A 17,752-nucleotide genomic window follows, 5' to 3' on the forward strand; every position below is an offset into this window, starting at 1 on the left:
TTTCCCACACTCATGTGAAACATTCTTTATTTGAAGAATATATTTCTAAATCTCTCTGTTGTGCATTACAGAGACATTTGCCCAGATCACAGAACCTTTTGTCTCAAAATACCCAAAGGGACCGCTCACTCTCAAAATGCAGTCAGCACACATTAGTATTTATAAAGCATTCCATTATAGCAGCATCTCTCAAATGAAAAGGCAAAGAACACTATTATCAATATTAAAACCATCTATCTTTTAAAAAGGCTACATTGATTTTCCCCACCACTCTGATTCCATCAATGCCAGTGTCAGCTCCATGAAGTGGCCACTATTATGTAACAGCTTATATTGATAATTCCCAAATGAACTTTCCTAATTTTCTATAGTTTCTCAACCCATGCACTATGCAACTCATTTACTAGGACATCAGCTAGGAAAAGGCTTGGAGTGATCAGAAATACCCAAACCAGTCTTCCCACGGAGCTAACATACTGCAAGTGCATTTTTATTTATTTTTTCATTGTTTGCTATATGTGACTTTATTTTTTTTAATTTACATTTATTTATTTTAACTGGAGGCTAATTACTTTACAATATTGTATTGGTTTTGCCATACATCAACATGAATCCGCCACAGGTGTACACGTGTTCCCCATCCTGAACCCCCCTCCCACCTCCCTCCCCATACCATCCCTCTGGGTCACTTTTAAATATGAAGCAACTTTGAGGTTCTATTAAGAAGGGCAAACAGGACAACTTCTGGTTCATTTCAGCTAAAATGAGCCTCCCCACCATCAATGTCAGGCTTCCAGGTAGCTCAGTGGTAAAGAATCTGCCTGCCAATGCAGGAGCCACAGGAGACGTGGGTTCGATCTTGGTCAGGAAGATCCCCTGGAGGAGGAAATGGCAACCCACTGCAGTATTCTTGCCTGGAGAATTCCATGGAGAGAGGAGCCTGGCGGGCTACAGTTCATGGGGTCACAAAGAGTTGGACATGTCTGCGATCATCGATGTTATAAAAACAGCAGCAGTAGTAGCTGCTGTGGCTCCTCCATGAGGAGTACAGGGGGCATTAGGTGCAATAGACATCATGTAGCAACCGCTTTAAGCATACTGTCATTTAATCCTCACAGCCCTATAGTGGAGGTGTGGAGTCCTATCCCAAGGCCACAGGAGCGGAGCCCAGAACCAAGGTCATCTCAGGAACTGAGTCTCTATAACCCCTGCTAAAAGCTCCTCAATCATCACCAGCAATTTTCCAAATGAGGCAAAAATGCCCACGTCGGTAGTCACCCTATAGAGTCCTAACCAATCACTTAACGCCACCCTTCCAGGAGGAATTTTCTTAATCTGGAGGCTATAAAAAATTGGCTATGCAAGGAGACGCAGGTTTGATCCCTGGGTTGGACAGGTTCCCTGGAGGAGGAAATGGCAACCCACTCCAGAATTCTTGCCTGGAAAATCCCATGGACAGAGGACCCTGGCAGCTACAGTCCCTGAGGTCACAAAGAGTTAGACAGCACTAAGCTTGCACACACACACACACTCACACACACACACACAAAGCATCTCCCTGGCCTGTCAGGAGATCAGCGGCTACGCTCTCAGTACCCATATTATCTCTGCTCTTTGTTCTTAATAAACTCACTCCCTTCTGGAATGCTCTAGGGCTGGAAATTCTTTTCCCGCCCGTGCTCAGACTGCCAGGGCAGTAAGTACCATTAGAAGCCTCCATCACTGACGGGCACACTAGGGCCCAGAGAGCTTAAGTAACTTCCGGGCATCATAAAGCCAACACTCAGCAGAACCAAGACTCAGGTCCAGCGGCCCAACTCCATGTTCCTGCCCTTTACACACCTTGCCCCCTAATCTCTGTTACTTCACCTCTTGCCTCACAGTATCCAGCCCTAAAACAAGCAGCATTGCAAAGGGTCCTTCAGTCCAATCGCAAGCGGCCAGACTATGAAAGGAGCAGAGATCAACAGTGAGATGTCTCCTGGCGACCTCCACAAGCCTCTCAGGGTTACTGCCTCTCCATCCTTCCAAGCTCAGCTCACATTTCCCCTCTCCATCAGCCTAAACAGACCTCACCTGCCTTTAAAAAAAAAAAAAAAATCCTCTCTGCTCCCAAGAGGGTACTACTAATAATCTTTTCACAAAGATGGATCTTGACTCTCCAAGGAGATAAGTTTTATGAAACTTGGAACCACTCCTATTTTTTCTCTTGCCCTATATAAACAGGAAATCATGGATAATCCTTTTTTCTTTCTTTTTTCCTGCAACCAGAAATGTAGCCACATAAATTCAATAAAGCCATTGATTAGCTGTCACCTTCCAAAGACAGCTGTCCAAGGTATTCGTTCATCCATATATATTTACGAAACATTGTCAGGTTTTCCCCAGGAGTGGCTGGGCTTTCATCAAATCATACCATAATCACCAAGAAAATGCTAAATCCAGCACAATCAATAGAACGTGTACAATATCCATTTTCTGCTCTCAAGACTTAATTAAAAATGCAAAAGGAAAAAACATCTTAAAAGTGAAACTTAACATCCAAAAAGAAATTTTTTTTAAAGGAAAAGTGATGTCTCATCTCTAAAGAGAATGGCCTCAAGTTGGATAAAAAAAAGACTGCGTTGGATAAATTTTACTGCTCCCTAAAATGTGTCTCCAGGTATTTTTTGAAATACTGTCATTTAGTAGCAGCTCCTACTCCTGCTGGAGAAGGCAATGGCAACCCACTCCAGGACTCTTGTCTGGAGGATCACAGGGATGGGGGAGCCTGGTGGGCTGCCGTCTATGGGGTCGCACAGAGTCGGACGCGACTGACGTGACTTAGCAGCAGCAGCTCCTATTCCTGCTTCCTGACTGCCCTCCTCTTACTCTTATTCTGGTTGGAAGAAAATACAGAACAAAACATCAGCTATAAAGGGGTCTGATCTTCAGGTAAAAGCTCCCATAACATGTGGGCACTCACTCACCCAAACCTCTGCAGGCTTACTCATTATGAAGTAGCCAGACTTCCTCTTTTCCTTGAATAACAGGAATTTGCTGCTGTTGTTGTTGAGTCGCTAAGTCGTGTCTGGACTCTTTGCAACCCTATGGACTGTAGCCCACCAGACTCCTCTGTCCATGGGATTTCCCAGGCAAGAAGACTAGAGTAGGTTGCCATTTCTTTCTCCAGAGGATCTTCCCGACCCAGGGATCAAACCCATGTCTCTTGTATTGGCAGGCAGATTCTTTACCACTGAGCCACCAGAGAAGCTCTAAGAGGAATTTATAAAGTACTTATTATTCACAAGGCACTCTTCAGGGATTATTATTATTAAGCATCACAGCAGCCCAAGGTAAGTATTTTCATCTCCATTTTAAAATAATGAGCCCAAGCTTTGGACATGACAAAGTCCTACAAACGTCAGAGTGGCTTCCAGGAAGGCTCACTGAGTAGATAAAATTTTGAAAATTTTTCTCTGCTTAATCATTTCAACTATCAGACACTGTAATGTTTCTGGATCTCTAATGGAAAAGATGTTTGGCTGATAAAATCTAACAAAAGATACTAAAGACTTTTTAAAAGCCTTAAAATGTTAAACAAATTCAAAGTGTTTTTAATATTCTCATGTCCAAGGAGTTTTAATGACATCTTAAATACATTAATAAAAGACCTATCATCTCACCATCCAATTAACCATGGGGATATTTTTTCCACATGTGCCTTTAAGAAATTGTAATCGTGCAGAGAGGCACGTAATGAAAAGTGACTCAGCCCCGAATAGACCATTTCCATAAAGCAACCACTAGTAAGTTTCTAGTGCTCATCTCCAAAACGACAAAAAATACACACACGTTCATATACTGTCGGCTGCTGTGTCCAGGTGTGTCTGACTGTTTTCAACCCCATGGACTGTAGCCCTCCAGGCTCCTCTGTCCATGGGATTCTCCAGGCAAGAATACTGGAGTGGGTTGTCATTTCCTTCTCCAGGGGATCTTCCTGACCCAGGGATCGAACCCACACCTCCTACACTGCAGGCAGATTCTTTACCGTCTTGAGCCACCAGGGAAGCTTCACTCATATATCTGCACATAGTAACAGTGTAAATATACGTGTATGTAAAAGGGATTTTGCTCTACACGGTTTCACACCATGCTTTATCACATAACACTAAAAGCAACAATAAAACCAGTGCTTTATAAGTTCTCACTGAGTTAGCCCTGACTCATAGCCATTACCAAAAAAACAACATTTCAAGGCAAGGTTGTTGGTTTTCCAACTGGCTAGATTCAGGATGTCATTACACCAGAAAACTACCAAAATCACACTGACAAGACATCCAGAACTGGTCAGCAAAATCTGCATTAAAAAAAAAAAAAACAGTTTAACCAAAGCGCCAACCTATCTTTCCTGACATATATGAATGTCGGTATGGCTTCCTACTGGAATGAAAGCAGATGACTTTGATGAGTGTTCTGTTCAAAAGCACCGGATGCTGTGCACAGGACTTCAGTTTGCAGGGTGCTATGGAGTCCTCCTTACACCCTCTCCATTCCGACTGCCACCGTATCAACTGCATCAGCTGCTATTGCACCTCACGAGGCCACAGACTCAACCTCCACTAGAGGAGGGTACCTAGGTGGTATGTCAGAAGCTCCCAGGGGCACAAGCGGAATGTCCAGCACAAGTCAGTCCAGTTTCCCCAAGACCACATCAAACAAAACATCAACCTCATTGGCATACTGTCAACCCTTGAAAGATCTATTTGACAGATGCACCTAATGCTTTGAAATGAACGAATGAGTAATAAAAAAGCATCAATCACTTGCTCAGCAGGAATTTTATCCACATTGTGAAATGTCAACATCTGCATGTATTTAAAAGCTCACGTCAATTTAAAAAGACAAGAACACCAGGAAGCAGTTCTCCCGTGAACACTCAGGAACGACGCAAGGCGTTTGGTGGAAGGGACCACCTGCTTTACTCCACAAATCTATGACGACAATTGCATGTTTTATGCATCACTCAAGTCAGATAAAGGAGAGAGACCCTTTCAAAATATCCAACTTTGCGTATTTGTAATCTTTGGGCAAGAAACTGCTCTGAAGGGGTGTATTTATCGAACCATGTCAAATCCGTCCTCAGAGGAGGGTCTAGCAGAATTCCAGGGCTTCATGGCTGCGCTGAAAGCAGCCTCTGAGGTGAGTAGAAGCCTCTACTCCGCCTTCACCCTGGGATGAGAGGAACAGCTGCTTCCAATCCCAGGATGCAGGGAAATTCCTGGAGTCTTATTCGGAACAGACCCTAGTCTTGTGGTTAAACAGCTTCACTGGGAAGCGAGGCAGAGTAGAATGGTTGAAAGCACTGGATGGAATGGAAGAGTTGGGGAAAAGGGAAGATTCCATCCCAGTGGGTGGTCCTGGGCTTCTCTGAGTCTCAGCGCTTTCTTCTATTAAACAGGGATGACCCCTGCCTAGGAGGGGCTCCCCAGGCGGCTCAGCAGCAAAGAATCCACCTGCCAATGCAGGAGACCCAAGAGGTGCAGGTTCCATCCCTGGGTTGGGGAGATCCTCTGGAGTAGGAAATGGCAAGCTACTGCAGTATTCAAATGGCAAACCACTTGAGAATCCCATGGACTGAGGAACATGGTGAGCTATAGTCCGTGGAGTTGCAAAGAGTCGGACAGAGCTGAGCACACACGCACGCTACCTAGGAGGGTCCCTGACAGGATTAGAATGAATAAAATAATGCTGCCACCTAACAGAACGCAGCAATGGCAGGCTGCTGGCACATTAAATGAAATACAGCAGCTGAGCCTGTATGTCCTAAAAACTAGGAAAAGCCGAAAGCATCTTCTATTCAAGGGAAAAAAAAAAAAACCCACTATCAATGAAAAGGCACATATTGGCCAATGAACCCTAAAACTAAGCAATAAATTAATGACTTAGGATCTTGAGCTTATGGTGATAAAGCCAAAAATGACATACAACTGGAAGTTGGAAAGGAAGTAATTAATAGAGCAACTCAAATACTAAGCCGTTCTTAATGACCAGGACTAGGCCTCTTGTGTTTAAACTTTTATTTGTGTGTGTCTCACACACAGAGTTCATGACATTTAAAAAACAATTTGTCATGTACCTTTTCACTTCTGCTGTCTCTTCTGGTTCAAATATTAACACAGGAAACTTTACGGGAACCTTCTTTCTCATTCTTGACTAAAGCTAAGTATCTCTGTGCCAGCTCACCTGAGATTAGAGAGAGTGAAAGAAATTTCAGAGAAACTCTACTTGTTTCAACAGGCCTAAAATATGGAAGGCAACTTCTGCAAAAGCTTTTTAACAAGGTCCTGAAACAATAGATAAGATATACCCATTTGAATGCAGAGTTCCAAAGAATAGCAAGAAGAGATAAGAAAGGCTTCCTCAGTGATCAATGCAAAGAAATAGACGAAAACAATAGAATGGGAAAGACTAGAGATCTCTTCAAGAAAATGAGAGATACCAAGGGAACATTTCATGCAAAGATGGGCTCAATAAAGGACAGAAATGGTATAGACCTAAAAGAAGCAGAAGATATTAAGAAAATGTGGCAAGAATACACAGAAGAACTATACACAAAAGATCTTCATGTCCCAGATAACCACGATGGTGTGATCACTCACCTAGAGCCAGACATTCTGGAATAGGAAGTCGAGTGGGCCTTAGGAAGCATCACTACGAAAAAAGCTAGTGGAGGTGATGGAATTCCAGTTGAGCTACTTCAACTCCTAAAAGATGATGCTGTGAAAGTCCTGCACTCAATGTGCCAGCAAATTTGGAAAACTCAGCAGTGGCCACAGGACTGGAAAAGGTCAGTTTTCATTCCAATCCCAAAGAAAGGCAATGCCAAAGAATGCTCAAACTACCGCACAATTGCACTCATCTCACATGCTAGCAAAGTAATGATCAAAATTCTCCAAGCCAGGATTCAACAGTATGTGAACTGTGAATTTCCAGATATTCAAGCTGGATTTAGAAATGGCAGAGGAACCAGCGATCAAATTACCAACATCCACTGGATCATGGAAAAAGCAAAAGAGTTCCAGGAAAACATCTACTTCTGCTTTACTGACTATGCCAAAGCCTTTAACTGTGTAAATCACAACAAACCGTGGAAAATTCTTAAAGAGATGGGAATACCAGACCAACTTACCTGCTTCCTCAGAAATCTGTATGCAAATCAGGAAGCAACAGTTAGAACTGGACATGGAACAACAGACTGGTTCCAAATAGGGAAAGGAGTACATCAAGGCTGTATATTGTCACCCTGATTATTTAACTTACATGCAGAGTACATCATGAGAAATGCTGGGCTGGAAGAAGCACAAGCTGGAATCAAGATTCCTGGGAGAAATATCAATAACCTCAGATATGCAGATCACACCACCCTTATGGCAGAAAGTGAAGAGGAACTAAAGAGCCTCTTGATGAAAGTAAAAGAGGAGAGTGAAAAAGTTGGCTTAAAACTCAACATTCAAAAAACTAAGATCATGGCATCTGGTCCCATGACTTCATGGCAAACAGATGGAGAAACGATGGAAATAGTGACAGACTATTTTTCGGGCTCCAAAATCACTACAGATGGTGACTGCAGCCATGAAATTAAAAGACACTTACTTCTTGGAAGGAAAGTTACGACCAACCTAGATAGCATATTCAAAAGCAGAGACATTACTTTGCCAACAAAGGTCCATCTAGTCAAAGCTATGGTTTTTCCAGTAGTCATGTATGGATGTGAGAGTTGGACTATAAAGAAAGCTGAGTGCTGAAAAATTGATGCTTTTGAACTGTGGTGTTGGAGAAGACTGTTGAGAGTCCCTTGGACTGCAAGGAGATCCAACCAGTCCATTCTAAAGGAGATCAGTCCTGGGTGTTCATTGGAACAACTGATGCTGAAGCTGAAGCTGCAATACTCACTGGCCACCTGATGCAAAGAACTGACTCACTGGAAAAGACCCTGATGCTGGGAAAGATTGAAGGCAGGAGGAGAAGGGTACGACAGAGGATGAGATGGGTGGATGGCATCACTGACTCAATGGACATGAGTTTGATTAAACTCTGGGAGTTGGTGATAGACAGGGAAACCTGGCATCCAGGGGGTCACAAAGAGTTGGACAGGACTGAGAGATTGAACTGAACTGAAACAGTGAATTAGGTAGGAAGAAACCCGCATGACAAAAAAGGAGATAAGGAAAGGGTTGGAGGGAATCTGTGGGGATAAAGAGTCAGAGAAGATGAGGATATTGAATTTCAGGGCCTGATCCTGCAACAGACAAGAAACTGTAGGACAAAGATTAATAGATACACGGTACAGGGCGTACAGGGCATTTTGTTACCAATGAGAGGGTAAACAAGTCTCCAAAATCTCTAGGACCCAAATTCTCATAAGGGCCACGCAGCAGCGAAAGGGCTGAAACCCTAAAGGCATTTCCAGACTACAAGCCTATACAGCTACACTAATTTTATATATTTAAATCTAATCTTCCATATTACACAAGACTATCTTAACAATAATGCCAGTTACTGTTCAAGTAATACAATGTTCTTCTCTGACATACTACCTAAGTTTTCAGACTAACTCTGAACTTCTTTCATAATGCTAAAAGGTCCATCCTCAATCAAAACCAGAAAGTATTACATAATCATTATTTGTTTGTGGTTTCATTGGACTTTGGGAGGCTTGAGGGGTTTTCGTTGTTGTTTGCTTTTGCCCCTTGGCTCTGAACATAGTCATGGTCACACAGACATAAGTTTGATTCTTTTGGTTTTTCCTGATCAGCTCATAGGTCTCTCATGAACATTCTCCTTTATTAGCTGGTTTAAGTTGGAGTATGGTTGCTTTACAAAGTCGTGTTGGTTTCTGCTATTCAACACAGTGAATCAGATATACGTATGCATACCTCCCGTTCTTCTTAGACCTCCCTCCTATATCCCCACCCCGCTCATCGCAGAGCACTGAGCAGAGCTCCCTGCCCTAAACAGCAGCTTCCCACTGCTGCTGCTGCCACTGCTAAGTCGCTTCAGTCGTGTCCGACTCTGTGCAACCCCATAGACGGCAGCCCACCAGGCTCCCCTGTCCCTGGGATTCTCCAGGCAAGAACACTGGAGTGGGTTGCCATTTCCTTCTCCAATGCATGAAAGTGAAAAGTGAAAGTGAAGTCAATCAGTCATGCCCGACCCTCAGCGACCCCATGGACTGCAGCCCACCAGGTTCCTCCGTCCATGGGATTTTCCAGGCAAGAGTACTGGAGTGGGGTGCCATTGCCTTCTCCGCTGCAACTCAGCTAGCTCCTTGCAAAGTCATGTAGGTTACATAGCTTTGGGAAGACAGAAACTTGCAACAATGCTAGCAGCTGAAACTTACCTCACTCACCCTTGTCAGTTGCCCGGCCTCTGTGCTCCTGCATAACCATGTTTGTTTGTGTAAAGTTCGGGCATCCCCACTGCTGTGTCCTAACCACCCACATGCAGGAAACCCCTACTCTGAACTAGCCTACTCACAGTCAGCACTGCCCACTGAAGTCTGGTGCCATGCACTGTCTATAAAAACTCTGTAACTCCTTTGTTTGGGGCTCAGAGCTGGAAGTGTTAACTCCTCTGGGCCCACCAGTGTAATAAACCTGAGTTCTCCAACTCTCCAAGTGTGGTGTTTGGTTTCCCAACAGACCGACTTCTGCAACAAATATACAACATGTGTTTTGCTCTCTCTGACTTACTTCACTCTGTATGACAGACTCTAGGCACCTCCATGTCTCTACAAATGACCCAATTTTGTTCCTTTTTATGAGTGATTTTTAACAAACAAAGTTGAAACAGGCTATCCGAAACTTTCAGTTTCTCAAAAGCATCCATCCATCAATTTCTCAAAACAATCTCTTTTTTCCAAATCTTCCTCCAGGCTGATGTGCCTGCCCATTCCTCCCGCTAAGTGCTGGCAGTCCTACCTCTGGAGGCCACCCTTCACTGCTTGCCTCCTATAACCCCTACCCTATCCCACCCCACCCCACCCCACGCCTCACCCTCACCTGGTGGTGGTTTCCTCGCTAAGTTGTGTCCCACCCTTGCAACCCCATGTAGCCCACCAGGATCCTCTGTCCATGGGATTTCCCAGGCAAGAACACTGGAATGGGTTGCCATTTCCTTCCCCAGGGGATCTTCCCAACCCAGGAATTGAACCCAGGTCTCTCTGCATTGCAGGCAGATTATTTACCAACTGAGCTACAAGGGTGGGCTAAAGTATTCACCTGTCAAGCTGCCTGACTTCCTGTCTAGGCTCTAAAGAGACAGGGAACTCTCTGCTTTATTCACATGGAAAATTCTAGCACATAGCAAACATGACACACAGCTTTTGGATAAAATAATAAATACGTATTCCAGCTACATTCTAACACATGTTTTAAACAAGCCTTCTGCTTAACTCTGAGCACCTAGAAAAACCTACATCCTCTATACAAAAAAGGAATCTTTTAACATCTGTAGCAGCTACAAAACAGCCCTGGGCAATCTACATAATATATACAAACAACCTATATGTATGTGTATGTATGTGTATATGTATGTATATATGTGTGTATGCATGTATATGTGTGTGTGCATGTGTATGCATGTGTATATGTGTGTGTATGTATGTGTATGTATGTGTATGACTCTTTGCGACCCCATGGAATGTAGCCCACCAGGCTCCTCTGTCCAAGGGATTTTCCAGGCAAGAATACTGGAGTGGGTCACCACTTCCTCCTCCAGGGGATCTTCCCATCCCAGGCATGGAACCCACATCTCCCGTGTCTCCTGCACTGACTGGTGGATTCTCTACCACTGCACCAGCTGGGAAGCCCCATGTATATGTATATATACGGCCTCCCACATGATGCAATTCATTTACAATAAACATAATACACATAAATGATAAATGAGTGTTTTTTAACAACACAGCATAACAAATTAAGAGGAAAGATGGTAAGTCATTTTAACTTGTAACAGTAAGATGGGCTGAAAATCTGACCAAGCCCCTGTCACTCACCCACCCAGCCTGCTTTTCCACACTGAGGGCCTCCTCCCACGGAGTAGAGCTCAGGCTATCAAACATGCAAAAGGCCAGAGGCAGTGGAGGATTCATCTCCACGCTGGAAAGAATGCGCGGAGGTAAACCTTGATGTCTTCCACATCAAAGGAACGAGTGAATTGCTATCCCGCCCACCCAGGAGAAATGCCCACATTCCTCCCTGAACGTCTTCTCCCCACTCTCAAGAGAGGACATATTTAGCTGTTTGATATTATTCCATCCATTGAATTTATTCAGTTCTCATATCAGCTGCATTATTCCATCTGCCTACCCAAATCTCTATCTTGGAGTCATCCACACATTTCAAACTCACGACATCCATTATTCTGTAGAAAACAGTCTTCTCTAGTCCTGTCCTATGCTCCTGACACCATCCTAGGGGTCCAAGACACAGATCTCAGCCCTGACAACCCCTCTCACCACCCACATCCACCTGGTCACTTCTGTAATCTCCTAGATCTCTCTCAGATCTTTCCACACCTCTGCTTCCCTACTGCCTTAAACCGTGCCCCATACATCACTTCTGAACTTGGACAACTTCTTAACTCCTCTCCTAACAACCCGCTGCCAGAATTAGGGCATCTAACTCCGCTCACCCAAGTGTTTTTCTACTAGTCTGCAGGGATCATGTCTGGCTAGTCACCATTGTATTTCCCTCCAGCACCTAAATGAATGCTGAGCATAACCGAAGAGGCAAAAATGACCATATGAATGAATGACCACATGAGAAAGACGGTCAGTACTCGCAGAATTAGATTTCACCGCCTGCCATAAGCTCAAAGTGACAGTGTCTAAACGTCTGTCTCTGAAGCAGAGGTAAAAAGACTTATTAATCCGAGGCCCACATCCAAAGGTAAATCATCATTTCACACACTGCCACATGCACTCATAATATAATTACACATTCTTTTATGCTGCCTGACATGTTGGAGCTCTTTCATGATAAAATGTATAGAATCATGAAGAATGATCTTTCTTTCCCAGAAGGAAAAGAAAAACTATGAAAATGCAAAGCACAGGTCTCCTCGACACCTTCCAGGACACACGAACAAGCACACCATCATCTTCAAGTCCTCCGTGGCCTGAGGAGGGGGTCCACTAATACCCAGATCAAATCCCAGAATTACCAAACAAGGCCACTTTTCACCATCACCTATTGGGGAAATCCACGTGAGCCCATTATCCAGCTGGGGAAAGAGGTACTCGACGTTAGGTAATCACATATGCAATCACGCCCATTTGCTTACGAAATTTCAAAGTTTGCACTAAGACTGAAGGACAACAACATTCTTCCTCTCTCATCGGGCAATTGTTACCGAAAGAGAAACGTGTTAACCCTGAGTGGTCGGCAAGTAGGGCCATGCCAAGAAGACCCACGCCCGCCTTCCAGGCCTCTCCCACAAGACCAACATAAAACAAAGGCAGGGAGAGCCTTCCCAGAGAGGGAAGGCGGGTACTGTAACCTCACTGCCTGCGCGTGAATCCTGGCTGAAGCGGTGTGGCCTGGGACAACACCCTTGTCTCTGTGATACAGCTTTCTCACATTTAAATGGAGCAATCTTCACGTCCATTTCAACAGAGGATGGGACCTCAGGAAATAGCAACAGTTAACAGAAAGGCAGATGAGAAGGAGCCCAAGGGGAAAAAAGTAAACATCAAGGTCCTACTATATGGCACAAGGAACAGCATTCAACTTCCTGTAATAAACCATAATGGGAAAGAAAATGATACAGTATAATATGTATAACTGTATCATTTTGCTGTACGTCAGAAACTAACAAAACACTGTAAATCAACTATATACTTCAATTTTTTTAAAAAGGAAGCTGTGCTGTGCTTAGCGACTCAGTCATGTCCGACTCTTTGAGATCCTATGAACTGTAGCCTGCCAGGCTCCTCTGTCCATGGGGATCCTCCAGGCTAGAATACTGGGGTGGGTTATCATGCCCTCCTCCAGAGGATCTTTCCAATCCAGGAATCAACCCCAGGTCTCCCGCATTGCGGGCAGATTCTTACCGTCTGAGCCACCAGGGAAGCCCCCCACCCCCCATCAAAAAAAAAAAAAAGAATCCAAATATATAAATTTAAATAAATTACTGGAGTGATAATAGCTCTCAGGTGGTGGTGGTCTCTGAGTTGCTCAGTCGTGTCCAACTCTTTGCAATCAGGGGTTGCATTGATGATTAAAGGAATTAATATTTCTTATCACAATGCCTTATCACATAGAGCACAGTATCTAAGTGCTCTATCAATATAACTATATTACAACAATAATATATAAACCTTAGTACTAATCTCACTCCTCTCATCTTCCCAAGGGATTCTATGCCCTACCAGTTCTCTTAAACACTAAAAGCAGTGGTTCTCAAACTTTATAGCATGCGCCTGAATCATCTGGAAGGCTTCTTAAAACAGACTGCTGTGCCATAGACACAGAGCTGCTGATTCAGGTGGCCTGGGATAGGGCCTGAGAACATGCATTTTTAAGAAGTTCATCACAGGTACATGGGTGCAGGTGCTGCTGGTCTGGAAAGACTTGTGAAAAATACTGACTACGGGCTTCTCTGCATCAGTGGAGGACGGTGTACAGGTCCAAACTTCCAGGGTTTCCTACAGCCGTCATCCCATACGCTCTTCCACCTCAGCATCTCCACCCATGATTCCAAACTCAGCTCAAGCATCAGGACCTCGGAACTGGCACCAACGCCATACTGTCATCAATGAAATAAGCTCCAGGAGACCAGGAGCTCCCCGGCATCAGAACCTGGCCTTACTCAGTGCACAGGACATGGAAAACCTTCAATAAATGGCGCCAACACTCAAAGGCAGACCTGGAGAACCAACTAAAGCGAAAGGTCTTAGGGACCAATGGGAGCTTCCTCTCACAACTATTCAGTGGAAAGGAAGGGCCCTGAGACCACAATGAACCCACCAGCAGCTTCTCTGCTCAGTGGACCATTAATTCTTTGCCTCAAACCACAGTGGGTGCTCCCACGCTTTGAAGGTAAGCGAGCTTCAGTTTCTGGTCTCTCACTGGCATAGCGCACCCCACCCCGAGGGCTTCAAGCCTCTCTTTAGGAGATGCTGCGTGTTCTTAGGGACAAGGTTGCAATCAGAAAGCATTTTTATGTAAGCTTTTCTGGTAAATGGCCCCAAAAGATCTCAGCAGAAACAAGAAAGCAATCACCAGCAAATGGTTGTAATTTTTTTCCGTTCTAGGTAAGCATTCACTTTCATAGCTAATTTGGTATTATTTTTCCTAATGAGGATGCCCTTACTGTTTACCTTTCAGGTATCACAAAATCTGGAACTGCTCCTTTCACACGCCATGCACATGCTTCTCCTTGGCCCTTTGGCTGTTCTGTGAATTTCTCCAAAACATCATCCATCCTGCCCCTTCCTTACAGCATCTTAACCAAGCCAACCACACGTTTATAAACACCAGCCAGGTAGGACTTCAAATGCTTTTAAGAAGTTCAAGGTGTCTTGTCGATTTCTCTATACAATGAGGATGGGATGGGGGCGAAATGTGCCAAACACAATCCAGGCAGAATATTTACCTGATCCTCCCAACACAGGGAAAAAGCTTTTCTTCAACAGAAAACACTTTCTTCTACACCTGAAGATAATTTCAACATGAAACCCCTCAATTTTCTTAGGTAATTACCAGCAATTGCAAGGAAGGTTTTAAGAAACCAAGTGCTCTCCATGTCAGAAGATAGTATTTAAAATTCTAAGTACTATTTTCATTCTCATCCTAAACAGTATAATAACTTTAATTTGAAAATCACTTGTGTGGTTTACATGCACTTAAAGAAATCATCCGTTGAGCTGTTATGGATCATTCATTCAAAAGGCTAAATTGGTATTTTAGGATTCTCTCCTAAATAAGCATGTTGGAGTACTCTGTACTTCTAGAGAGACATTTAAGGAATAATAGATATATCTTTTAAAATAAATATTATATATATTCAGCAATGGTTATAGATTTATACATACACACAAAGTCCTTTCTAGGTGGCAACAGTGACCTCTATTTACCTATAAACTATGGGTAGAAATCAAGATGAAATACATTAAAGCATATGAATAATATGAAAATTAGCTGATACTTCAATATGTAATACACACAGGATATATATAAAGTTTTACTAATTTGCCCAACTTGGCTATGCTGCTGCTGCTGCTGCTAAGTTGCTTCAGTCATGTCCAACTCTGTGCGACCCCGTAGACAGCAGCCCACCAGGCTCCCCCATCCCTGGGATTCTCCAGGCAAGAACACTAGAGTGGGTTGTCATTTCCTTCTCCAATCAACTTGGCTATATTAGGTCCTTAAAAATATCTTAAGGAAGACAATAAAATTTCTGTTTTTTAAAATACTGTTCATCTTGTCCCAGATTGGTCTCAGTTTAACAACCCAAAAAAAATGAAAACAATGTTCATTTTATTCACGATGACTTTCCCAGGTGACTCAGTGGCAAATAATCCACCTGGAAAGCAGGAGACTTGAGTTTGATCCCTCGGTTGGGAAGATCCCCTGGAAAAGGAAATGGCAACCCACTCCAGTATTCTTGCCTGGGAAATCCCACGGGCAGAGGAGCCTGGTGGGCTACAGTCCATAGGGTCGCAGAGCCTATCACTACGTAGCAACTAAATGACAACAACTTTAACTCTCAGGATGTGTAATTCTGATTTCTCATTTCTATTAAATCTGCAGATTTACACTGTCTCACAGTAACTTGGAATAGTGAAAAAGCATGGATTCTGACTCAGAAATATCCACGCTCAACTCCCAGGTCCACCAGTTCCTATGAACAAATTCCTGGATTTTTCCCTGCCTTAGTTTCTCATCTGTTCAGAGCTAGTAACATCCCCTTGGCAACATTTTAAGGAAAGTGACTAGCATGGTGCTTGGTACAGAGCTGACTTTTCTTGAGAGTCCCTTGGACGGCAAGGAGATCAAATAGGTCAGTCCTAAAGGAAATCAACTCTGAACATCCATTGGAAGGACTGATGCTGAAGCGCCAATACTTTGGCCACCTTATGCGAAGAGTTGACTCATTGGAAAAGACCCTGATGCTGGGAAAGGCTGAGGGCTGGAGGAGAAGGTGGCAGCAGAGGATAAGATGGCTGGATGGCATCAAAGACTCAATGAACATGAGTTTTAGCAAACTCCAGGAGATAGTGGAGGACAGAGGAGCCTGGTGTTGCTGTCGGTGGAGTTGCAAAGAATCAGACGCGATTTTGCAACTGAACAACAAAACTAACCTTATTTTAAGTATGGTTTGGAGAATCCTTGCCACTTGGATGTGACCAGGCTAACGATAAATATCCTCTGAAGATTTTCCTTTTCCCTACATTTAAAATGCTTATTACCAGAGATCAAAGAGGTGCCGCAAAAACAAAAGCACAATGTGCCACTGCTATCTAAACAGCCACCTGTGAGAAAGGACTGCCCAAAAATTCCCTTTTGTATCCACACCTGTGCTACCACACAGCACACCAGCCTGTGTGCTCTCCTAGAGGTTCCCCCCTTGACAGACGTGCAGCTAACGTCAGTTACGTGGAAATGCTGCTGATCCAAGCAAAAAGTGATTGCTAATGGGAATCGTAATCCATAGACCTGTTTGTGATTTGGTGCGTCGGTGAAGCAGGTTTTCTAGAGTCCCCAGGTTCACCGCGAGGCTTTTCAGTAACTCCAAGTGCCCGAGGCCGATGAAATTTCTAGAGCAGGCTCCGGTAAGCACCGAGGCACGGGTGAAACCCCCACACACAGCGCACAAGTTGCTTCAGACGCTCTAACCCACTTCGTGGAAACTCAACCAGATTTACCAGCCACCAATGCACCATTTGCTTAACAAATGGACAGTGAGCTGGGGAACTAATTGCTGAAGCAATTGCCTCTCGAGTTCGCCACCACTACCGCCGTATTTTTTTTTTTTTTTTATGTTACGAGACACTCTGTAACCTATACACAATTATCAGTGGGCTCTCTGCGCAAGGAACCCAAGCGGATTCTCCGGGTTTCCACGAAGGGGGTGCATCCAATTCCGCCCAAATGAGGGACTGGCCTCTGCAGAAAGGAGTCCCCAAGGAGACCAAACGTTGGTCCTTCAAAATGCAGAGATTCTGGGGCAGGCTGCGGTGCGCCCTCCCGCACCCCGATGCTCGGCGTACCTTTCTGACTCCTGAACCGGCAACTCCACTGGCTTCCCTTCCCGGCCGCTCAGGATCCCCAGTTCTGTTGGCAGCGGACACCCCTGCCCTCCTCGCACGAGCAAGGAGCAGCCCGGTCGCCCCGCTTGCCCGCGCGGCTTCACCTGTCAGAGGCCAAGTCCCAGGAGCTGCAGAGGGGCCGGAGCGAGCCCCTTACCTGCGCGGGCACAGCCTTCGGGGCTGCTGCCGCCGCCACTCGCGAGCTCCGAGAGCCGCCGGGACACGGCGGGGGCCGGGGCATCGCCGGGAGCAGCGCGACTTCCTCGGCCCCGCCTCCCGCCGGCCCCGCCTTCGCGCCCCGCCCCCGCCGGCCCCGCCTCCGGAGCGGGGAGGCGGCGGCGCACCGCCCTGGAACCCCCGCCCTGGCGTCCCGGCGCCCGAGCCGGGCAGAGAAGCTCCGCGGGGTGAGGGGAGGAGGCTCTGCCGCCGGCTTCTGGCTCGGTGAAGAGGAAGCGG

At 44.9% G+C, this 17,752-nt stretch overlaps 1 protein-coding gene across 5 annotated transcripts in view; it reads right to left on the reverse strand.

The window, feature by feature from the left end:
- Positions 1-17,539, reverse strand: part of MCTP2 (multiple C2 and transmembrane domain containing 2) — a 260,725-nt gene extending 243,186 nt beyond the window's left edge. For 4 of the 5 annotated variants that reach the window (XM_061394289.1, XM_061394291.1, XM_061394287.1 and 1 more), the window contains exon 1: positions 17,258-17,538. The gene's annotated coding sequence lies outside the window, so the exon portion shown is untranslated. Of the gene's footprint in view, positions 1-17,257 lie in introns of all 5 variants that reach the window. The other variant, XM_061394292.1, reaches the window with a different exon arrangement.
- Positions 17,540-17,752: the final 213 nt, after the last annotated feature.

The sequence above is a fragment of the Bos javanicus genome, chromosome 21 (assembly GCF_032452875.1).
Source record: "Bos javanicus breed banteng chromosome 21, ARS-OSU_banteng_1.0, whole genome shotgun sequence".
In the NCBI taxonomy this organism is placed as follows: Eukaryota; Metazoa; Chordata; class Mammalia; order Artiodactyla; family Bovidae; genus Bos; species Bos javanicus.